We start from the raw sequence: 25849 nt of genomic DNA, 5'->3' as shown, positions 1-25849 counted from the left end.
TTTTACACATGTGATGGAGAATACTCAGTGAGTGAACTGAAATAATTTTTGGAGGAATCAGTAGGAATGAAATGGTAGAGTCCTAGTCTAGATATCAGAATATGGGCCAGGTAAGACGGTCAATTAACTGAAACTTTCTGAAGATTATGATTTCTTATAAAATGAAGGATTAGAACAGATTATCTTTAAATATAAACAAGCTTTAAATTTTTATGATACTCTGAAGATATCTTTAGATAAAAATCATTAATGAGCACCCAATAGGAGATGAGCACCCAATCTATCCATTTGGGACCATAATTAAATCTTAAATTCTGTGCTGCAATTTTCATATTTGTCAACTTAAATGATACAGCTCTCTTACAGACCATAATTCTATAAAACCATTATTGTCAAACTTGTCAGATGTCACAATTACTTATACAAGTAATCCATTAGATATCTCAGGCATACGTGACATTTAGTATATTAAAATTGAATGAAATTCTTATTTCTTAAACTTGCCAGTTTGTTGCAATCACCTGAGATAATTGTTGAAAGTATTCATTCCTAAACTCCCTGAACATGTTCAACAGAATGTCCATGATACAGAACTAGATATCTCAGTTTTTAGCAATGGGGAGTTAGGAAAATATTAGGTTAAATCATATAAATTCCTTTGAAAGATACAGGGATAGAAGGTTCAGTAATTCATGGAAACAATACTAATAAAGTTCACATTCTAATATAAATAACTGAAAGGTAAATAATTAATGTTGAAAATTAACTATAAAATGCAGTAATATATATATATATATATATATATATATATATATATATATATATTAAATATATAAAACAGCAGTGAAGGTAGAATTGAGGAACAAGTATTTGTCTTTGAGCTGATGAAAACATTTTCCTGGGGATGAGAACATGAACTGAATGTTCTATTTCAACACTTTATGAACATGTTGATCATAAGGGGGAGATTCTGGATGGAATAAGCATGTGGAGTTGTCGTTCACAGTGTAGGATATTTAACAGCATCCCCTGCCTTTACTCAATAGATGCCAATAGCATCCCTGGGATTTGAAAACAACAAAAAAAGTGTCTCTAGATATTTGCGTAGGACATAAAAAATAGGTTCCTTGTATTAGTCTGCTGGGGCTGTCATAACAAAATACCACACAGTGGATGGCTTAAACGCTAGAAATTTATTTTCTCACAGTTCAGGAGGCTTGAAGTCCAAGATCAAAGTGTCAGTGGTTTGGTTTCTATTGAGGCCTCTTTTCTCAGCTATTTTCTCGCTATGTCCTCACATAGCCTTTCCTCTCTGTACATGCATTCTTGGTGTCTCTTCCTTCTCTTAACAGGACACCAGTCATATTGGATAAGAACCTCTCCCTCATGATCTCACTTGCCCTTAGTTTCACCTTTACAGGCCTATCTCCAAATATGGTCTCATTGCGAGCTGGAGGTTCAACATATGAAATTTTGGGAGGACACAATTCAGTCCATAACACCCTTTTTAAAAAGCAATGCCATTAGGAGGGGAGGTTAAAAAGAAAAGCCATACCAGATCCTTGAGTATTATGCTAATGATTTAATATTTCCCTTAGCAACATATGGGGAGTCACTGAAAATTTTTAAGCAGATTTGGACTTGGATGGTGTGACTGATTTGAGGCCCCCACACTAGTACAAAACAAAACACAGTAAGTATCTGAACTCATTAGGAATGGAAAAAGGAGAAAAATTAGGAATTTAGGGGTTTTGTTTTGTTTTTGTTTTAATTTTCTAGGTTGAACAGGTTAAGTGAAGGAATGAAGTCTTCACAGTACTGGTAAATCTGATAAACTGTTAGAACTACAAAACTTTAGGACTGAAGATTCAACAAAATGTATACAAATGCCCCATGCGATGCAGCAATCTCTTCTCCAATATCACTGATGAAGACATATTTTACATAGACACTTTGGTGGGTGGATAACTCACTTCTATACTGAGCAATTTAATTATGTGATGAAATTGTTTCACATATTAAAATTCCCCACTCAGTATTTGAGACCACTTCACATAAGTAATTTTTTTTTCCTTGCTGTCTTCCATAATTAAATTCTATTGGGTTCAGAAAAAAAAAAAATGCCTTTAGTTCTTTTCAGGGACTTACTGACAGGCTACCTTCATTCACATATTTCCAGTGTGAGTTCAAATCATTATTAATTTTAATACCCTGAAGTTTGGGATTTTTCCCCATGTGAAGGTTGTGCACAGCTTCTTTTTTTAATTGTCTCTCTACAAAAGTACAAAGAACAATTCTCACAGAGGCATGAGATAATATTTTATATTATATATATATATATATTACTTTCTAGGTTGTTTTTAGCAGATCTTTAATTATAAAAGTTAAACACTAGCAATGGACAAAAATTCTAGTTCACACTAACAATTTAAATATGCAACTAAATAACAATGTTCTTGTAGGGCAGCCTGGGTGGCTCAGCAGTTTAGCACTGCATTCAGCCCAGTGTGGGATCCTGGAGACCAGCGATCAAGTCCCATGTCAGGTTCCCTGAATGGAGCCTGCTTCTCCCTCTGCCTGTGTCTCTGCCTGTGTCTCTGCCTCTCATGAATAAATAAATAAAAATTTAATATATAAATAAATAAATTAATTGATTAATGCTCTTGTAGATCAAGCACTTATACATACATACATATACACACACACATACCTAGCCACTCACGTGTGTCCAGAGAGGAGGTGGTATATGTGTGGAAGATGTGTATCCAATACTAATTCTTTAATTCCTGTATTCAAGGAAAATAACTACTAGAGACTTTTTTAGTAATAGTGAGCAAATATCACACTATATAGTACCATAACTATGGGACCTATGATTTGACCTAAAATATACGATACAGGAATTAATTTTCCTGAACCAGCATACCAATCTTGTCAGAGTAAAAGCATCCACTATTTCATTGGAAGTTACTTGTCTTATGAAGAATCTACTTATATCACACATAGGAATATTTTATATCACACCAGGAATATTTCTTCATCTTGAAGATAAAGCAAAAATCTTTTGGAGTAGATGGGTTTTTGACATTTTCTGTGAACTAAAAAGATTCAATGTCTCTCTTGGATTGTTTCTGCACTTCACGAACACAAGTTGAATCACTCAGACCTGAAAAACAGTCTGAAACCAATATCCATCAATACTTGGTTGATGAGCCAGCCTTTTCCCGATTGCCTCCAACCACTAGAGCCAAGGATGTGATCTGTTCCACCAATGTTTCTCACTATGAACTCCAAGTGGAAATAGGAAGAGGTTGTTTGACAACTTGACAACTGTCCATCTTGCCCGTCATACTCCCACAGGAACACTGGTGACTATAAAAATTACAAATCTAGAAAACTGCACTGATGAACTCCTGAAAGCTTTACAGAAAGCAGTGATTCTATCTCACTTTTTCCGGCATCTCAATATTACAACTTACTGGACTGTTTTTACTGTTGGCAGCTGCTTTGGGTTATTTCTCCGTTTATGGTTTATGGTTCGGCAAGTCAACTTTTGAAGACTTACTTTCCTGAAGGGATGAGTGAAACTTTAATAAGAAACATTCTCTTTGGAGCAGTGAGAGGGTTGAGCTATCTGCATCAAAATGGCTGTATTCACAGGAGTATTAAAGCCAGCCATATCCTCATTTCTGGTGATGGCCTAGTGACCCTCTCTGGCCTGTCCCACCTGCATAGTTTGGTTAAGCACGTACAGAGACATAAGGCTGTGTATGAGTTCCCACAGTTCAGCACATCAGTGCAGCCGTGGCTGAGCCCAGAACTAAAAAAAAAAAAAAAAAAAAAAAAGGACATTTTAAAACTAAACTAAAAACAGTTTAAAACTAAACTAAAACACATTTTAAAAGCTAATCATCATTATGATGAAAGATTAAACACACACACACAGCAGTTGTTTTTCCCTCAGTCATTCTAAAAGGAAGAAAAGCTTTAATCTGAGATTATCAAAACATACCTGTTATTTTTTACCAGATTACATCATGTTCCTATAGCATGTCAGAGATTAATTTTCTAAAATTCTCTTTAGTGTGACATTTACCTGCAGAGTTTCTAGCTTCTTAAACATAATGCACACATTAACCAATATCCTTTATGTGTGATGACACTAGTAGCTTTAAAAAATGAATTGTTTTGCTGTGAACATCAATCATTTTTGAACCTGGACACAAGAAATGAGCAGTGTAGAGGTTGACAGTTCTGACAGAGGAGGCCATGTGTTGAGGCCAGTGATTAATCTGACAATTCAACTAAACCCATTTGCCATTCCCAGATTTTAATATTAAAAACAAATACAAGTTACGGAAAAGAATGCAAGGTATCAGAACCCTGCGCAGTAGTATGTATTTTGCTGCAAATTGTATGCCAGCTAACTCTGGGTTACAGAGACAAGAATCACATGGAAGTATGCAGAGCCCATGCATACTGAAAAGGTCCAAGTCTATTTGAAAGACTAATGGGGAAAAAAAAGAAGTTTTTAGTTAAATTAGGATGGATATGCAATTTTAATTTGCTATATCAAGATGACCTCCAATGGCGTAGACTTCTTCTGGGAGGATAGATACATAGAATTTACTACCTCATTTAGAGATGAATAATCTGGGGCTCAATTTATTTGTGCAAACTTGGTAGTTTGCGGAGCCCTAAATTTTGCTTTGTTTTGTCTCACCAATCTTTTTGCTTCTAGGGAAATGGTGATCAAGGTACAAATCTATGAATCTCCTGCAAAATAACCAACCAAAGGCATTGTTCAAAACACAGATTCTTGAATTCTACCCAAGAGTACCGAAGAAGAATTCATACTGAAATTTGAGAACTGCTTAAGAATACTTAGGCATTATGAGTAATTTGAAGAAGAAAGTAAAAAAAAAATCCAACTCCAATGATAATTCAAAGTTTACTAAAATATCGTGAAATAGTATAGCTTAATATTGAGTATTTACAAAGCTTCTGGAAGAATTTCAAATATCCTGAGAAACAATCCACTCTTTCATTCCTTTTTAGTGTATGAAGTAGTTTCACTCTCAATGAATGTTATAAATAGGTAATCCACATTAGCATTCTATCAATGAAACCACAGTTCTCTATATGGTGTGCCCAATAAAGGACTAAGAAAAGATACACTGATGAGTTTCCTCGAAATCCCCAATGTACCTTACAAGGCTCTATATGATGTAGATCCTGCCAGTCTCCTCTCCCAGGGCCATAGGCTGTTGACATTATATGGAGCCTTAGCCATCTGCTTCTCTTTGAACACTCAACCCCTACTGTCCCTTCCATCCCACATTCTTCTACCTGACACTTATCTAAGCTAATTAACTCCCTCTTTCTTTTGGTTGGAGAATAAAGAAAGGCCTTACATGACTACTTCTACCACTGCCTTGAGAGAGCAAGTCCAGGCCATTTACATGTTCTTTTTTTTTTTTTTTCTTTTTTTAAGATTGTATTTATTTACTCATGAGAGACACAGAGAGAGGCAGAGAGACAGAGGCAGAAACAGGAGAAGCAGGCTCCATGCAAGAAGCCCAATGTGGGACTTGATTCTGGGACGCTGGGATTACACCCTGAGCCGAAGGCAAATGTTCAACCACTGAGCCACCCAGGCATCCCCCATTTACATGTTCTTACAGCCTGTGTATTACCTCTTCATAGACCATTACACAATTAAAACTAATTAATTATAATTGTTATTTTTAATGTATCTCTCCATTGCTTACTTATAAATACAAAGAGGTCAGGGTTCATGGCTATCTTATTCAATCTAGTTACTGCAATACTTAAAAGTATATGGCATGTAGCAGGGCTTAAATAATTTTTGTAATGAATACCTATGCAACTATATGTATAACTGAGAAAAGGTAATTTGTTTGGCAACATGTGAGTGGCATATATGTTGTAAAATTACTAAATAGCTCTGAATTATATCTTAAAACTTAACTAGTAAAATTGGGTTTGTTTTCTTTTATTCCCAAAGGATAGTGTTTTTTTTTTAAGATTTTATTTATGTATTCATGAGAGACAGAGAGAGAGAGAGAGAGAGAGAGAGAGGCAGAGACACAGGCAGAGGGAGAAGCAGGCTCCATGTAGGGAGCTCAACGTGGGACTCGATCTTGGGTCTCCAGGATCACACCCCAGGCTGCAGGCAGTACTAAACCGCTGTGCCACCGGGGCTGTCCCCAAATGATAGTTTAATGGACAAAAAAGTCACTGTGGCCTCCTTAAAATAGATCAAATAAAAAATAAAATAATTAAAATATTATACCTTTTTTGTTTGAATTTATACGAATAATTTTAAAATCATGTTATTAATCTCTTAATTCACATAGTATTTCATAGTATATTACATATTTTTAATTTGTACTGATGTCCTTAATTTTAGATACAAATACTAGTCTTTTAAGGAGTGTAGAAAGGTTTTTATACCATATTTTACATTTAATAAGCAAAGAAAAGTGTCTTTAAATACTTAAATCTCACCAAGAATTTCATATTAGTTAAAAGAGATGTTTGTTTGTGTTCCTTTTTTGTAATAATATTTCTGATATAACTATTGCATCATGAGCACAGGATCCAGAAGTAAAATACAGTAAAGTGAAAAGATATAACTGGGCTTGTTAAATGATTTCCAAATCCTAGTATCCTAGGGAACTACAATATGATCTGTGAAAATGAATGTGATGTTTCAAAAGATATTTCCGCTATGTTTTTTTGCAACTGACCCCTGAATAGCATTTCAAAGAGAATTGCAATGCAGTTAAATATCCACAGTTCGATATCCATAGTTATTGGTGGTTAGTATAATTCAGAAACATATGGAAGTGGGTTGATAATATTACAGACTATATTGGAAGACATTTCATTCAATTAGACTTTTATTATTCAGAATAGATATTTAAGAAGTAAAGATGACACAAGTAAAGTGAAGGAATATTCTGCTTGCAGACCATATAAGCTTTATTTGAGCTAAACTAATGAGTAGGTGATTTTTCTAGCGTGACTTGACAGAGCATGTAAATTAGCCGACAATAAGAAGCCTCAGAGACTAAAGCAAAGGAAAGCTGCACTGGATGCTGAGGTTCAGAGAACGTAGCATCACCTTTCAATAAGGTAAGAATTGATGTGTATGCATCAGTGAAACTGTGCTGCTCACCATAAAAGAGGTCCCAAGACAGAAATAGTAATATGGGCTTTTGCACACTGCACTGTAATTTAAACTCTCTACTTTTATTTTCCAGTCAAAATGTGGGAAAATAGAGTTCAGCATGTTTCAAATTGTAGGCATTCTTAGACTGCACTATATTATGAAGAGACCATGGGTCCCAAACTTACAAGATGCATAATATTCAATACATAATTTTTCAAAGTGCCTCAATTTTGTTCCTGGTAAAACAAGATTAATATCTACAACACAGAATTGTGGAAAGAAATAAATCTGAGTGTTGTTTATGAATAAACCTAATATTGTAGGGAAGATACAGCATGTTATGTTTTTAAGAAATGCTCTTAGTTCATCTAACGTGACAATTAGAAAAAGCTACTGCTTCCCTTCCTTTGTATAAAATTCCATTCGGAGGAGATGGAAGTCTCTGCATTAACTCAAGCTGCATAAGAGAAAGACAAGGGCATATAAAATCAAACACAGAGATAAACAGAAAGGTGACAAAGTATGAGAATAAGGAAGGATATTATGTTTAAATAAAACAAGATTAATAGTTAATGTCGGTAGACATTGGACTGGCTCCAACATTCATTTCACCTTTTTTGTGCCTCTCTGTACAGCAGAGTCTGGAAAGGGAAATAATACATTTGCTAAACTTCCTGGCTGCTAGGGTTTTAGATGACAGTTACATTCTGCCAATCAGACAGAGTCACAGAAGGTTTGGAAGGGAAAAGGGCAAAGGTTGTGCTTTTCTTTTTACGTGCAAACATTGTCATGGAGACATCTACAGCATTAATAAGTGTCCACTGTCCTATCATCATTTTTGTAGGTGAGGAGGAGCCAAGATTGAAGTAAGTCTCGTGTGGTTCTGAACCCAGCAATAGTAAAGGCAGCTTTCTCATCATTGCAGTTTCTCGAGTGTAGTAGCTCCTTCACTATAGAGGCATGTTGACCATGGCACTGTGGAATGGTTCTCAAGCCAGTAACTCCTCATCATAGAAAAGACATTAGCTCCTTGGGCAGTTCCATTCAGTGTGTATGTGGGGGTTGAGGGGGGAGGTAGTTTTGTGATTCTTTCCGGACAGCTTAATCTAGAATTCTTTCTTCAATCCTATTAAGGCATTAAATAACCTACAAAAATTATTTTCTATTTATACTAGATAAGCAGATTCTGTTTTCTGAAACTAAACTATATAGAGGGAGATATTCATAAAGTTCCATAAAAGATATAATCAATGGAGGAATTATATGAACAAACAACACATTAGACCATTTGAAAGATAACACATGATCAAGTCTTATTGTATTTTTTGGTTTCTCTTGGTTTGACAAACCATGAAAGATTCTGAACTATAGGAAACAAACTGAGAGTTGCTAGTGTGGGGGATGGGGTAACCAGGTGATGGACATTAAGGAGGGCATGTGATGTGATGAGCACTAGGTGTTATATACAACTAATGAATTACTGAACTCTACAACTGAAACTAAGGATATACTTTATGTTGACTACTTGAATTTAAATTTTAAAAATCCTACTGTATTTTATTTCCTAAAGCAACATACTTCAATCAAATACAAACGGATGAAATACAGAAAAAAATCAGTAATCATCCATTATATATGCTATACCAGGCAATGTCTGATAGAAGAAAAAGTAGTTTAAATGAACAAACAGTCTATACAGGGAGTGATATGCCTACCTAAGTATAAGAAAGAGTAGCAATGACAAAAAAGAAAGAATGCTCCAGTAACAGAAAGGAAAGGGAAAGTAATTGTGTGTTTGGTGATGAGAGAAAGATAATATTACTTCTTATGATTAGGGTGATTGTAATCTTTTGGGAATAAGTTTCACAAAGTAAGATCCACACAACTAGTTTTCTGTGATTAACAGATTCTCTACAAAGAAGCTGTCTCTTAGGAGTATGTTTGGGAAAACTAGGTTAAATCTAAATATATATTGTTTTCCTAGGACTTTTCAGAGACACTAATAGTTAATGGACCTTGAGTATCTCCAAGAAAGGAATGCAATCCACAATATTTCATAATTTTTTTGACAACAGAATGCAGTTTTCATGAACTATCTGTCAGGAGTACTGTCCTAAGGAACATTTCGAAAATAAGATGTGGCATAAGGTAAAGAATAGATATTTTTATGAATACAGAAAAATGGCCATTGTGCATGTAATGCTTTGAGAAAAATCAGACTACAATAAATGCTCACTGTTATAACTAATTTGTTGCTAAACTGGAAGTATTTTAAAATGCTATGCTAAAGAATTTGGACAAAAGTCTGCAGTCTAGGGGAGAGCATGGAATTTTTTAAAAGAGAATGAGGTGTAAAGGAGAGCCACCAATTAGAATAATCACATGGCATCAAGGTGACAGACATAATTACAAAGCCTGATGGGATGACATCCCTAGAAACCAAAAGATTTTTTTTTCTCTTAAGGCAGAAGAATGATCAAAAAACCTGATGTACTCCAGAAAAATTTGCAATATTATATATATATATATATATATATATATATATGCACATGGACACACACATAACACTAGCAAAAGAGAACTCTGTGTATTGATTTTTCAAAAAAGAAATTTAAAAACTCATCTCAGGAACTTTCTTCAAAAAGTTTTGGGGCTACAAATAAAAACTACTTAATTTCAAGCTTTGAAATTAAAGGTGTTCTTTTCAGCCATTATTTTTCCAGTATTACTCATCATGTCTTTCTTAAAGATTAAAAATATATTTAACTTTATAGTTTTTTTAAACATACAAATAACAATTATTGTAATAATAATTAGGGGTGCTGTCTGGTTCAGCTGGTGGAGCATGTGACTCTTGATTTCAGGGCTGTGATTTTGAGCCCCACATTGGGTGTAGAAGTTACCCAAAAATAAAAACTTAAAAGACAATTACAGTATAGTTAGAAAAAATTAAAAAAAAAAACACACAGCTAATAATTGAGTGCTATTATGTGTCAGGTGCTATTTTAAATGTTTTTATACAGGAACTATTTTGTCTTCAACATAACCCTATGAGTAGCTATCATTTATATCTCAATTTCATGGATTATGAAACTCAAGGGACACTGGGTGACTCAGTAGGCTAAGTGTCTGCCTGTGGCTCAGGTATAACCTCAGGGTCCTGGTACTGAGCCCATCAGGGGAGTCTGCATGTCCTTCTCCCACTACCCCTCCCCCCTCCATCCCACTTGCGCTCTCTCTCTCTCTCTCTCTAATAAATAAATAAAATCAAAAGAAAAGAAAAGAGAAGAAAAGGAACTCAAGCCATGGAGAGTTTGGCCCCTTCCTCAAAGACACTGTAGTCTGGCTATAGGCCAAGTTGCTATAATAAAGAAACACAAAAATACAGTGCCTTGAATAACATAGAAGTTTCCTTCTCACCTGGCAGTGCAGAGCTACAGTCAGTTGGGGAAGGCAGGTTTGTTTCACCAGATCATATGAGACCTAGATTCTTTATACTAGTAGCTCTGTTATAGCTCGGTATTGCCTTCATTAACGTGGCTTAAGCTAGTTCTTCACCACCATGTCCACATTCCAGCCCATTGGAAGGAACGTGGAAGGCAAGGAGGTACCTGAAAAGGGTGAGATCCAGAAAGTGCCTACATCACTTCCTCTCAAACCCCACTGACCACTACTTAGTCATATGATTTTCCCTAGGTCCAGGGGAAGAAAAATACGAAGAGGGAGTGAGAGAGAATGAATACTGGGGATAAGTAGCAATCAAAGAATCCGAGTAAAATCGACTGGGCTCTCATCTACTAATTAATGGAGAGCTGAGATACAAACTCAATTCAATCTGATTTAACCCATAGCTGATATTCTACATCTAAAACCAACCAGTGAAATAGGTACTATTAATCCCACTGAGATGTGTATTTATGATCAAACAGATTAAGTTATCTCTTTTAGTATCATCAACTAATCAGAAGAATCTCAAGATATAAAACCATGTCTTTTGTACATGAGTGATTTTTTTTAATCACATTGAATACACTTTTCTATGAATAGCAGAGTTACTCCTTATTTTTTTTTAAATTTTTATTTATTTATGAGTCATAGAGAGAGAGAGAGAGAGGCAGAGACATAGGCAGAGGGAGAAGCAGGCTCCATGCACCGGGAGCCTGACGTGGGATTCGATCCCGGGTCTCCAGGATCGCGCCCTGGGCCAAAGGCAGGCGCCAAACCGCTGCGCCACCCAGGGATCCCCCAGAGTTACTCTTTAAATTATGTATATGACTTTTAGAAAATCTTATGCTCTACGGATGTATCACTCCATTCAATTTATTTGACTTAGTTGTTATCCTCAGTGAGTTGTTACTCTTCTAATTTAAAAGAAATTAAATACAAAGTCTTCAAAGAGAATTCTCTTTTGTGACTTTTTCTGGGAGAAAAATTTAATTTAACTAATGTTGTTTTAACATACAATAGCTTTTCCAGGAAAATATACCTCTATGAATCAGAGGGTTACCTGCACTGACAGTAATTCCATGAAACCTATTTCCTGAAGTTGCCAGTCAAATGCTGCTCAAGCTTTTAGTGAGAAGCAGTATGCAAATCAGATAAGTTATGTATAATACGTTAGTCTCTTTCTAGGTATCTATAGAAGTGCATATCAAAATAAAAGTTCTCCCTTGAATCTCACTAAATTTAAATTTCAGCAGAGAGGCAAGGATCAAACAGAGAGGGCCAAGATAAAATTGAGAATAAAGTAATCTTCTACATCCCTTGAGCTTCCACTACAAGTGATGATAGCAATCAGGGGGGATGCCTCTCTTGTGCTGGGAGCTGAGGTAGATAAAGTGAGGGCACCAGTCTTCAGTGCTCTGTATCTGGTTCCTTTCATAACTACTAAAACGTACTTTAAAAATTTCAGGTACATTAGTAGTGCCATAGGGAGTTGAAAGCTCTTTTCATACCATTTTTGCAGTCATTTGGCTGTATCACAGGTCACTGTTCCTTATATGCTACAGTAAACCTCTACCTAAAAGTGTCAGTCTGACTGTGAGAAGCTATCAACTATCTGCATGGTTGACAGGACTCCAAGAAAATATACTGTCTCATATTCCAAACAAGCTCTCTGCGTCATTAAATAGTAGCGACCATCCTTAAAGATCAATGAATACTTCCAAATAAATTTTGTTTATCCTACCTATATGCATTTATGCCAGTGTGTGTAACAATGAGCGTAGATACTGATTTGTAATGAAAAATAATACTCAAATTTGTCAAAGTAACTTGCTTTTATGTTTCTGACCTTCCTCTGAAATCAGTTCCCTGTATTCTATAACTTCTTAATTCAGATTCTTAAATCTCTAAATGAAGCAGATGTACTGATGACAGATACTATTTTTATCTTAGTTTATCGTACAAACCTCATATGATAAGAGAATTAGTATAAAATTGAAAATATAAGCAGGTGCTTTTCCTCAGAAGACTACTTCATATATTTCTAAATAGTATAAGAATAATTATTTAGGCCTATAAAATAACCTAAGTTTTACTATTTAGTTTATAAGCTTTCCAATCTCACAAACTTTTAAAAGCGTTATAAAGAGCTAATGAGATATAATGATATAATGCGGTTATGTATACACAAGCCACATGCATTGTGCACAAATTATTCTAATAGCTTTAATACACTTATTGAAATGATTCCAGGAAATTTCTAATCTCCTGGACTTTAGAATTAAGACCTTTAAATCCAATCTCCCTGGCTTGATTTCTACTACAAATACTATGTGAATTCATTTATTCAGATGTTCACTTACTCAACAAATATATCTAAACAACTACTTAGTAGTCATTGAGCTAGCACTGAGATTACAATGTTGGGCAAAGAAGACACAAATCCCACTTATGTCTTTTACAGCCTAGTAAATGAGACAGATGTCAACGAAATACTTACACATATAAAAATTTACAAATTTTGTTGTTTCTATAAAGAAAAAATATAGATATTAATTAGGGAAAAAGACAGGTTAAATGATTTAATCTGCAGCTAGAGGGGACACCTGGGTGGCTAAGTGGTTGAGTGTCTGCTTTTGGCTCAGGTCCTGATCCTGGGGTCCTGGAATCTAGGTCTGCATTGGGCTCCCTGCAGGGAGCCTGTTTCACCCTCTGCCTGTGTCTCTGCCTCTCTACCTGCATCTGTCAAGAATAAACAAAAATAAAATCTTAAAAAAAAAAAATCTGTAGCTATAGAAGACTCCTTGAAGATGTAAATGAGGTCCCAAAGTTTGCAAGAATGATATGTAAGAAGGTAAGGCAGGAAGGAAAATACGAGTGATGCAGAAAGATGAGAGAGAGCAGGTACTCTGAATTAGGGAGCAATGGGCTGTCCAGATACCTTCCAAAGACCATATTTTAATATCTTAAGCTTGAACATCAGTTATTTAAATAGAAGTCTCAATTTGTGGTCCTTCTTCTTTGTACTTTTATGAAATGCTTCCCTAATCATTTAGCAAGAAAACAACTTAAAAATCTCTGATTTTTTTTCTTTTGTCTGGGCAAGTGAAGGCCCAGGATAAGGAATATATTTTTAAGCCTCCCTACAGCGAGGCAAGATCATGGGACTCAATTTTGGCCAATGCTATTGTGCTGAAGTTTTATGTACAAATTCCAGGAAGCGCCTTTATAGGAAAGGCCAGAAGATGGATAGGAGAACTAGAGCACAAGCGCCCCTTCTGGACCATGAAGTGATGCTCTGTGCAGAGGATACAGGGGAATAAAAATCTAAGGAGTCTGATTCCTTGAAGAGTTAACCTTACCATGCTAAACTTCCTGTCTCTAATCTTTTTTTTTTTTTTTTAACATGAAAAAGATATAAATATTTCTTTAGCTTTTACATTCCATTCTCTACCCAACAGCTCCAGTGATTCTTTTAAAATTTAAATGAGATTATGCCTTTGCTCTGTTTAGATCCCAAAAGGCTTCTAATCTTACTCAGAGAAAAGCAAAGTCTTTAAGCACTTCAAGGTCCTTTGTAATTCTGTGTCATCTACCGGCTCTCACCTTCTTTCATTGCCTTGCCATCACAATGGGCTCCCTTTGTAGTTCTTAAAAAGAGCAAACGCCATCCTGCCTCAGGGTCTTTGTATTTGCTATTCCTTCTCTTTAAAAAGTATCCCTTCTGGGACCCCTGATTGGCTCAGTGGTTTAGCGCCTGCCTTTGGCTCAGGTCCTGATCTGGGAGTCCTGGGATCCAGTCCCACATCCGGCTCCCGGCATGGAGCCTGCTTCTCCCTCTGCCTGTGTCTCTGCCTCTTTCTCTCTGTGTCTCTCATGAATAAATAAATAAAATCTTAAAAAAAAAAAGTATATCTTCAATAATCCTATGGCTAATTACCTCATTTAATCCCTATCCCTTCTAATTTTGTTTTAATCTTAAATGCCTTCTATGGCCATTCTAAATGAAATTACATTACACATAGCACTCTACCTTATTAAACTTCCTTTCTATCTTATTTTTAAAACTACCTATCATCCTCTGATTTTCTTCTTTCCTTTCTTCCAACCTCCCTTCATTAATTTTCTTTCTCTTACCATTAATTGTAAGCTTAGAACAACAGTGACTATAACCTAGAAGCTAATAGAACAACAGTGACTATAACCTAGAAGCTAATATATAAAATATTCATTGAATATATGAATAAAAAATCCTTACATAAAGTTCACTCTAATTCAGTATAGTTTATTGTTACAGCAGCATAAATAAAAGCTGAATGTTTTCCTATAACCTATCTAGAAGAGGAAAAAAAAAAAAAACCTGACAGTTTATCAGATCCTCTTGAGGTCTATTGACAATATTTTTCAGCTACTTACCTACTGCATACCTATAGAACTCAACACTCGATAACACTGCTCTAAGGAACTTTGTAATACTGGTTAGGAGAGAAATAGTGTGTGAGTCAGGAATTTGGCATTTTCTTTACTTCAGTGACATGAAATCTTTCTTAGAACCCTTGGCTAAGGAAGTGGCCGATTTCAGTTGAGTATTATTTGATCTCTCCTCACCAGCTGTGCATCTTGACAGAGAGGAAAAAGAGGGGAAGGTGAAGGAAGTAGAAGAGTTAGTCTATTCATATTTCATAAGACCTTCCCTGTGAGCCCTGAAGTTGCCATCACAGCTTACACATACACAGTTTCCCACATTCCAAGGACCGCTGAACACAGAATCAGTGTCAAGATGTGCAGCATGAGATAATCTTTGAGGTCTGTACTTTGGTGGCATTTAGACACAAAATGTTTGGTCACTTTTCACCTCCATAACCTTTGAACCTATGGGCTGGACCACATGTGAATTGTCTACTATCATCATGAATATAGTCTTCTAAAGATTTCAATGACTATTTTCTACGTTTGACTAAACAGAGCTATGGAGAAACCAGAGCACAGAGTTAAAATTAGAAAATACACTGAAACAGTATAAATAGCTTGCTGCTACTTTCCTACCCTAATTTAATCAGTAGTTCCATATTATAAAAATCCACACAAAAAGTTAATCGCAATTTATAATATAAAAACTAGAAAGAAGTTAGAATTTGAATAATGTGATCTTTCTTTAGCATGGATACATTCTAGCATAACGCAAACAGAAAACCAATTCTAGAAATCCTTTTTTTCTCACTATGGTTTGCAATGATCAAAGTTTGGATAAAAAATAATTGACCTAGTATTGAATCTAGCTAAAATGGGCATTAATTCAATACATGAAATAGAGGTTCATGTAGAACAGTGTACATGCCAGACAGTGTACTTAATTAATAAGGAAAATTTAGTCACTTCTCTATATGACCAATTGCCTAGTATTGTGAATGCTTAAAGGCTGTTGCATCTTATTAGTGTAAAACCTGTCTTTTAATGAATGTTAGACATAAAAAAAATTGATTATCTAGAACTTCATGATCAAGAGTACTCATAGCTATCTGTAAATTTCTTAAGAACAAATTAAGCTCAAAATGTCACTGCCTAATAGCAGATGTGATTTTAAAAGCTTGAAAGACAGCATAGTATAAAACTGTGTTTTTTGGTTCACTATACTTTTTCCCTCCTACCTGCCATACATTGAGTGTTTCCCAGGAAATATTCTGTGAAATGAGATGTGAATAAGGGAGATTTATTAGGGCTCAGGCTCTCAGAACCAACACCAATTTTGGGTGTGTGAGAAGGAACAGGAAGGAACAGAGCTAGAGGTAAGGCTGTGATTGTGCCTAACCTGGAAGAAGCCCTGATGGCCCTGGAGAGCTTTCCTGGGTGAGATAATTATGCCTTTATCCTCTCATGTTACCAATCATTGGATTTGGGCTGCCCAACAAAAGGAAAGCAAACCTTGAATGAAGGCTACCTCAGCCAAAGAATTTTCCAAAAAAAGCTGAGTTTTTGGCTGGGCAACATTCCCAGCAGCTAGAGGAAGAAATCTTTCAGTCCTGAAGAGAGATCTGGGTGGTACTGCACAGCATTCATGACACTGGCTTCTTCAAATATCTATTAAATACCATCTATATATAAATTACTATTAGTAGAGGAATTCAACACTTTTAATACAAGTTCCATTCTCCATGAGCTTGATAGCCTAGATGATACACATACACATATATAGAATATACTTAATATTACTTTTAATACTAGAATTAAGTATATTGTGTCAGTTGATATATATAATTAACTCTTAGCAGTTAGGAACTATTTAGAAACACATCTGATATAAAAATTGAGCAATCAATATTTACAAAGTGAGGAGGCCATCACAGATGTAAAGTATTGGAGAAAGTACCTTTCCATTTGATTTAAAACTATACAAATAGGAGCATCTGGCTTGATCAGTTGGTAGAGCATGCGACTCTTGATCTTAGGGTTGTAAATTTGAGCCCCACATTGGTAGTAGAGATTACTTAAAATCTTAAAAAAAGAGAAACAAAAATAAATAGGGTTTTTAACATTAGGAGATGAAGGAAAAAATATTTAAGGTATAAAGAACATTGTTAGCAAAAGCATGCAAATAGATATGGAATGAGACCTATCAGAGAACGAGCAACAAGGTCAGTCTGACAGGAATATAGTTATATAAAAAAAAAGTTTGGGAAGATAATGTCATAAAGGGAAGTTGGTATACATTTGAAAACCCAGATTTTATTGGAGATATTACTGATCTCCACAGAAAGATCACCTACCTGTCTGTTTATGAATAGATGTAAGGAATGGCATTTTAAGATTTGACCTTCTCTATATTATAGCCAACTGACCTTTCCTAATAATTCCATGTATTTTCTAGAATCCTATCCCTGGAGTAAAAAATCAAAATGTTTTCTTTTGCTAGTGGGCCTCCCAACTGGTTGTTATTCAAAGGAAATAAATTTTTAAATTAAATTAAAACTATTTTCTTAAAAAACTACTTTTATTGTTCTTACTAGAAGGAATAATTTACCTTAAATAGTCCATCTTTGTTTTCAAATTGATTTTATACCAAATTTTTTCTTTTTTCTTTTTCTTCTTTTTTTTTCTGTTCTCTGACATATATAGTTTCAATATAATATGCTAAATTTCACACTTGATCAAAGTAGGATCATTCTTTACATCTATATAGGTTAAGACTATCCCCTATGGACTCAACTGATATCAAAACAAGAGGAGATGCTTTGGTTAAAATATATTAAAAAAAAAAAAAAAAAACGGAAAGCAAAGAAAAGGAAAAAAGAGAACTTCATCTCCATAAAGACACTACTACTATCAAGTACTAGATCCTGATTATTACAACTGTCACCATTGTTACTGATAGATAATTTTCACTGGCATTGTCCAATTAAGAGATTGAATACTTGGCAAAGGATTTATCCTCTTTAGCCTTTGTAATTGAGAGTGAGAGAGCATGAGTGGGGTGGAGAGGCAGAGGGAGAGGGAAAAGCAGACGCCTCACTGATCAGGGAGCCTGGCTCAGGGCTCCAATCCAGAATCCCAGAATTATGGCCTCAGCCAAAGACAGAGGCTTAACTGACTGAGCCACCAAGGCACCCCAGTTAGGAACTATTTTTATTCTAATTTTCCAGATAAGTGAGTTGCTGGAGGCTCCTCAGTCAGTAGTCCAGGTTTAAATTCAAGATGTTTATTCTGAAGATATCATCCTCATTGGAGCCATAAGTTAAGGCTTACATATTAAGGAATTTATCCTGTTGATCAGGCCTGTTTGACTCAAAAGGCCACACTGTGTGGTAGCACATCAAAGTTTACTTAGCAAAAAGTTAAAAAAAAAAAATCAACAAGATTTAAAATCTAAATGTTGCAACAAAAAATGGTTCTTGTGAATTTCCAAATAGCCCCATTATATAAGCAAAGTGAAAGTAAAAAATTAGGTACTAATATACTCTGCATCTACCCAATTCATTATTGTTCACTTCCATTCCATGAGTTGAATATATTGCATCTTGTTCTTCAAACCTCTAACACTCCTCCCCCTATTTCCAGTTGATGATCTTGACATATACTTTGAAAATCAGAAACAATGAAGAAAGAACAGATCTCTTTTCCCAATAACAGACCTGTCAGTCTACATTTATAAGTTTTTATCTTCCCTTATTGGCTTAATAAATATCTGTATACTTACTAAGAGCATCTTGTATACATGTGCTCTGGATCCCATTATCTCTTATCTACTTAAGGCATTAGGTCCTACAGTTATCTGTTATCTGTCTTGCATCATCAGTATTCTCTTCTGCATTAGTTTTAGAGTTTTTGTCTCAAATCTTCTCTTGATACCATGTTCCTCTCTGCTTCTTTACTTCCCTTCATAGAAATACATCTCAAAAGGGTGTATCAATACTTGTCAATTCTATTTGATTCCTCTCACACCCACTGCCACCCTTCCACCTAAACACACACCATTTCTCTTGTCAAACAACTTTCTGTTGGCAGTTTATCCCACTATTCCTGCTAAAATTTTCTTGCAGAAGTCACCAGAGACTTTTATCTTGCTTAAATCCAACTGTAAATTCTTTCAACATCTTATTCAGTTTTTCATCAGTATTTCACATAGCGGATTCTTCCTTCCTTCTAAAAATATACCTTTGTGTCTTCTAGGAAAGCACAGTCTTTTGTTCTCCATCTTGCCTCAATGGCTGCTCTTTATTAGCAACATTTTCTGGCTCTTCCTACTCCAACCACTCAACTCTGAGAGTTAAGAGCCCTTGAGCTGAATCTCTGGCCGTTCATTCTTTATCATACTGTCTTCATAGATGGTCTTATCTATTCTCATGCCTTTAAACATGACCTGTATGTTGATTTCCAACTTTATGAATTCTGAACTGACCTTTCCCCTTAGCTCCAAACTCATGTGTACAACTGATTTATTTTCAGCTCTCCTTTGATAAGAAAAAGAAAAAAAGCAACTCCTGATATCTGAGATGTTTCCATTTTTCTTGACATTTGTAATCCGGTCCATCAAGATGTCTACCCCAAGGGAAATTTTGATTCCTTTCCACCATCTCCACAGAGAGTATCCTTTTCATTCCATAATCAACTTTGGATTAGGTAACACAATATTCTTCACACTATCCACAAAGTTTTGAATTTCATAAAAATCTGTGCTTTCTACAATGCTTTCTCCAACAAAATTGAATAATTTTTTAAAAGGTTTTATTTATTCATTTGAGACAGAGAGAGAGAGAGCATGAGCAGTGGGGAGAGACAGAGGCAGAGGGAGAAGCAGACTCCCCTGTGAGCAGGGAGGCCAGTGCAGGGCTCCATTCCAGGACCCTGGGATCATGATCTGAGTCCAAAGGTAGACTTTTAACCATTTGAGACACCCAGGCACTCTAAAACTGAATAATTTTAAAAACATGTAAATATGATAATGCCATGCCATTGCCATTACTTAAATTCTTGCAATAACTTACACTTAGAATTCAATTAATGCAAGATTCCTAGACGAATGGCTCCTGAGTACTTCAACAATAGTATCTTAAAAGACTTTCCCTTTAATTCCCTTGTTTCATTCACACAGGCTTTCCTTTTGTTTCCATGATACATCAAGCTCTTTCATTCCTCAACCTTTTTGCATTTTTTCCTAATGCTGTGGGAACATTCATCAGTCCTCATCCCCATCTCCACATGGAGGTTCCCTCACTTAATTCAAGTTCTTGTTCAAATGATTCTTCAAAGACACATTTCCTAGACACTCCATCGAAAATGGCTTAATCCACCCCAGGCATTCTGTATTGCTATATCTATTTTGTTTTTAGTAATAGTTCTTAAAAATATGAAATTATCTTCACTAGTATTTATTTACTTGTGTATATTATGGTCGCATCCTAAAAGTAGAGAACTTCTCTGCCTGTTTCCTCACTATGTCCCCAGTGCTTAAAGTGGTGCCTGACACAGAAATTAATGATTTATTTTTTAAGGAGTGACAAATAGGTTCGATTAAGTATCCCAAAAATGGCAGAAATGTAGTTTAAAATTCATTTGCATATTATGTCTGCTGGAGCTCAGCCAGTAGCCAGAAGGTCAATCTGATGCCCATATTTGAGGTCTAGATTCCAGAGGTAAGGATGACAATAATGGCTACTGAACATCATCAGCTCTGCCTGCAGTTCATGGCCTGGCCTTAGACACAGCCTCTAGCTGATACATAAAGTAACCTTCTCCATAGGGATATATCCATTAATTATGGTATGAAGCACAGACAGTGTCACATGCACATTTGGGAAGTAATAACAAAAGTGATGCTCTCAGGAAAATGAAATCCTTCTTTTTTATTGTTTAAATTCACAATAGATGTAAAAGAAAATATAGAATATACACAGGAGTAAGAGAAACTATTGTTGGGAAAGATAGCTTACAAAAAAGAAAGGTGTACTATCAGAGAAAATTCTTGCATTTTTATATTTTAAGTTTAAGCTTAAAAAAAATACCTCATCTAAATAAGTCTGGGAAGATACTACTTTTTCCCAAATGGTCACTTAAAACAAAGTTAAGATTTTATTTATTTATTTGAGAGAAAGAGCAAGAGCATGCATACAAGCAGAGGGAGGGGCAGAAGCAAGAGGAAGAAGCAGACTCCCCATTGAGCAGGAAGCCTGACTAAGGCTCATTCCGAAGACCCTGAGATCATGTCCTGAGCTGAAGGTAGATGCTTAACTGACTGAGCCACTCAGGCACCCCCCAAATGGCTATTTTAAGTCTGGATGTTAAAATGCTATTTCTAAAAGGAAAATAAATAATGTATTTAAAAAATAAAATGCTATTTCTAAGTCCACTGGTTCAAAAAGAGTATGCAAACAGATGAAACCCACATAAATAATTCTTAGTGATAATCACGAACCCTTGTATCATTTTTATATGCTGTCTCAGCTACTGGTTTAAGTTCTGTGGTTACAATACTTACTTTATAATGAAGTCCATGTCATCCTCACTGCCATTTTATAGATGAAGGCATAAATTCTTTAATTTACTGATAGAGTTTGACCCCAGGTAGTTTGATTCTACAGTACATGTTCCTCACATATATTTTGTATTTCCTCTAACATGGGAAAGTCCTTATTCTTTACAGCTGCCTGTCTCCTCCTACCATGCTCCAGTTCCCGGGGATCTGGATAAACAGATTCCATGAGCTTTTTCAGTGCTATGGGGAGGTCTGAGTCTTTTTCCAACTCCTAATCAAACTGACTTATGAGCTACTCTTCCCAAAATCATACAACAGCCACCAAAGCCTTTAGTACTCTCAAGACTACAAGACTATGAAATGCCTAATACTACAAGTTACATTAGTCTTACAAAGGCAAAAAAAATTGAGAAACCTGTGCAACAAAATAAAAGCACTAAGTATTCCATTATGCATTAAGTGGTCTGCATGCTAATTTTTACAGAATTATCAGAAATGGTTTATGCATTAGAAACATGCAAAATAACTTTTTTTTTGGAGAACAAGCACTGACAAAGTTTTCTTCATACTGTCATTATTTAGGTATTCATATTTATTAATTCAGATAAGAGACTTTCTAATTCTATAGTTAAGTGATAAAAATTAAACCCTTTAAAAATATCATCTGGTTTTCATAACATTCTCATACTTAGTTTAAATTCTCTTTATTTTTACTTTATCCTCTTCTTTTTTTTTTATTTTATCCTCTTTCTTGAGGTTTTCACACATTTGTTTATTTTAGAAATCTTTTGTACTATAGTCTTTAATAGAATGAGTTGCCATCCTTTCTCAAACTAAGTGACAGTAACTCTGAACTCTTCTTCAGGGGCCCTGATTTCCAGGCCATCAATCACTTTAGTTGGAATCTCTGAGTCTCACTCATGTCCATTCCATCAGTTTTGAAATGTGGAAATTAAGTTGCACACTCATTCACACTCAAACTGAGACTTGTTTTGTGGTATTTGCAATCATCCTGCTACGAAGACATACAAGTGTTTTGTTGTAAAATAAACAAATATCACTGCGTTTAAAAAAAACAGGGTGCATAATATATAAGCTCTCAATAAAATCATATTGCTTATTCATATATTAATAATTGGTTTCAGACCAACCTGATTTATGTCCAGTCAGCTATTTTCTATTATACTTATCCCTTTTGAATACAATGTCTTTTATCATGTAACATTCCTCCAATGTTTCTTTCTTTCTTTTTTTTTCCTCCAATGTTTCAAAGTCATAGGAAATCCTAGCTCTCTCTAGATTTGGGAAATTGGGGCAGCCCCAGTGGCGCAGCAGTTTAGCGCTGCCTGAAGCCCAGGGTGTGATCCTGAAGACCCGCGATCGGGTCCCATTCGGCTCCCGGCATGGAGCCTGCTTCTCCCTCTGCCTGTCTCTCTCTGAATGAATGAATGAACGAATAAATAAATAAATAAATAAATTAATTAATTAATTAAATAATTTAAAAAAGATTTTGGAAATTGCATCCAAAATGATATGATTCTAAATCTCACTGAAAATATGTTGATAACAAAATTGAATAAATTCAGGCTAAGGACATATATCTGAAGGACAAGACCTGATATATCTACAGATTGTGACAATTGCTGGGTTTAATTCTTCCATTCTCTGAGCGGTTACTTAACTAATCATTGTCTTAAAGTGGGTTTATCACAGTTGAATTTGTAATATACCAATTTCACATAGCAATAGGTAATAGTAAAAATTCTTTAGATGTCAGAGTAAGTGCTATGAATTTTTCATTCATTCATCTTTTCTTTCTTTACTTAATTAATAAATTAATATGTACCTTCTACTATGCTCATTAGCAGACTGAATATTAAAATATAATTTTACAATGCATGGATTCAAGAGAGAATTGAAATAAATGAAATCCGTATTATAGCTTTTGAAGGTCATTTGCTTGCTAGCTCTTTTCTAAGGATATTTCTTCCAATTTCTGCAACAACATATGTACCACATAAAACTAGACAGAAACAGATATATATACACTGTGCCTTTATTAATGAAGCAACACTTTATACATTCACTTGCCATAATTGGTACATTTGATGGGTGTTTTAATATAAGCTAATTAAATAGCAAGCACACTGTTACACACTAGTGGTCTAAAAAATCTTGTTTATATTATGCCATGGTCTAGTGTGTTTGTCAGAGTTAAAAAGAAGTAAGTGAAAAAGCTCAAATAAAAATATGTTACAGTTATTAGCATTCCTCGTAGATATCCTAAGATGCCACTCACGATATTCCTACACTTCCTTAGGCGTTTTAAACCCTATATGTATGATTCTACAGCTGTCAGATAATGACTTTGACTTTGTCCACTCTAACATTTCTTCTGCTGCTAAGAATCCATTAGTGCATTTCTTTAGTGTCCTCTTCAAGAAAATTTTGCTTGTCACAGACCTCAAAAATCCAGGGATAATAGGAACTCTTAGACAAATACATAAACAAATGTGTTTGCTTACTGTGTCTCTCTTGACTTATTTGTTTTTCTATATGGTTATGAGACAATGTTGCTCAAAGGAAGAAACACTAAGGAAACGTGAAAATTACATCTTGCTTCAAGGGAATGAAAAGCTATAAGACTTGAGTGTTTTCATCATTTAATCTAAATTGCATAAAACTCATCCAGTTATTTGGGCACTTCTTACATATAAGGTACAGACTGCTATACTGTAAATCTGGCCCTATCTTCAGCATTCCAAAGTCCTTTAGAGAAAGTATATTGTTTACAGCTGACATGCATTTACAAGCACTGGAGCTTTGTGGGTGTGCTTACTTACTTAATCACAGAACTGCCTGTCTGAGACAGAGAAATTTGCACCTTTGCAAAATTTACTCCAAGGTCACTGCCAGCCCTTAGAACATTGGCTCATCTGGCTGTCATCCAAACTGTCTAGTGGCTATTGAAGTCTCACTTTCCCTTGTCTACATAGGTTATGATGAAGGATATTTCAGATTAGACTCTTCAAGGTTCAAAACATCAAGGCATTGTTAATCAAAGAGTTGTTCATATTTTTTGCCTATTACCTTTAAACTATTTAGTTATTAGAATGTGGAAATAGCTATGAATGTCAAAAGTCATTACAGTATAGTATAAGTCTGTATTTGAAAGTGTAGTGGTTGTTCATGTCTATGGATCATGGCTGACATTGAAGGCAAAGAAAGGTCAGAAAAAGTATGGGAAAAAGTGCCACAAAATTGAGTCAGCATATGTATTTTCTTTACTTTAAAAAGAAAGCTCAAAGGAAAATAGAATATGGTTTCAACTTTGTCTATTTCTCAGCACTACCTCTCTGTAATTACTCGAGAATCTGTATTTGAATATTCTACATTTTAGGGACACCTGGGTGGCACAGCGGTTAGTGTCTGCCTTCCACTCAGGGTGTGATTCCGGGGCTCCAGGATTGAGACCCTCACGGACTCCCTGCATGGAGCCTGCTTCTCCCTTTGCCTATGTCTCTGCTTCTTTCTCTGTGTCTCTCATAAATAAATAAAATATTTATAGAAAAAAGAAAATTCTACATTTTATAAGCAAAACACTCTTATTTTATGGACTAATTTCCTTAATTGTTTTAAAAATCAATAAACTTTTTTGTGCATATTTAGAACAGTTTTACAAATATTTTTTTAGAATTTTTGTTTTGATTATTTCCCTTTAATTGCATAATATTTGAAGGATGGAAGTTTTTTAATTTATTTCTTTAACAACTTTTAAAAAAAAAGATATTTATTTATTTATTTATCTATTTGACAGAGGGAGAGACAGACCACAAGCAGGGGGAGTGGCAGGCAGAGGTAGAAGGAGACTCCCCCACTCAGCAGGGAGCCAGATGCTAGGCTCTATCCCAAGACTCCAGGATCATGACCTAAGCCAAAGGCAAAGGCTTAAACCACTGAGTCACCCTTTACTAGCTTTCTTTTACTACTTTGTTAAAAATTTATCTCCTTAAAACTTTATATTATTTTTAATCTATATGTCTCTTTGTTTTTCTTAGTAGAAATATTTAAATAATTATATGCTGTCTAAACTATTTTAAAGCATGGTCAGGATGACACACATATTTTATTCTCCCAATATATTTTCTATTGTAATTCATTATTTATGTTTTTTCCTTAATCAAATATATGCGCAAGTTATATGTACATAGTCCATATGTTGCTTTGCCCATTACTTATGC

The 25849-nt window shown here is 35.1% G+C and overlaps 1 protein-coding gene and 1 pseudogene across 3 annotated transcripts in view; one reads left to right on the top strand and one right to left on the bottom strand.

The window, feature by feature from the left end:
• The window catches only part of GRID2 (glutamate ionotropic receptor delta type subunit 2), a 1466011-nt gene that overhangs the window by 1002292 nt on the left and 437870 nt on the right, over positions 1–25849 (bottom strand). The gene's annotated exons all lie outside the window — the stretch shown is intronic.
• LOC140623525 (STE20-related kinase adapter protein beta pseudogene) lies at positions 3030–3868 on the top strand (annotated as a pseudogene).

This window comes from Canis lupus, chromosome 33 (genome assembly GCF_048164855.1).
Source record: "Canis lupus baileyi chromosome 33, mCanLup2.hap1, whole genome shotgun sequence".
NCBI classification, from domain to species: domain Eukaryota; kingdom Metazoa; phylum Chordata; class Mammalia; order Carnivora; family Canidae; genus Canis; species Canis lupus.
The sequence above is the reverse complement of the archived record's forward strand: the minus strand, read 5'-3'. Positions and strand labels throughout refer to the sequence as shown.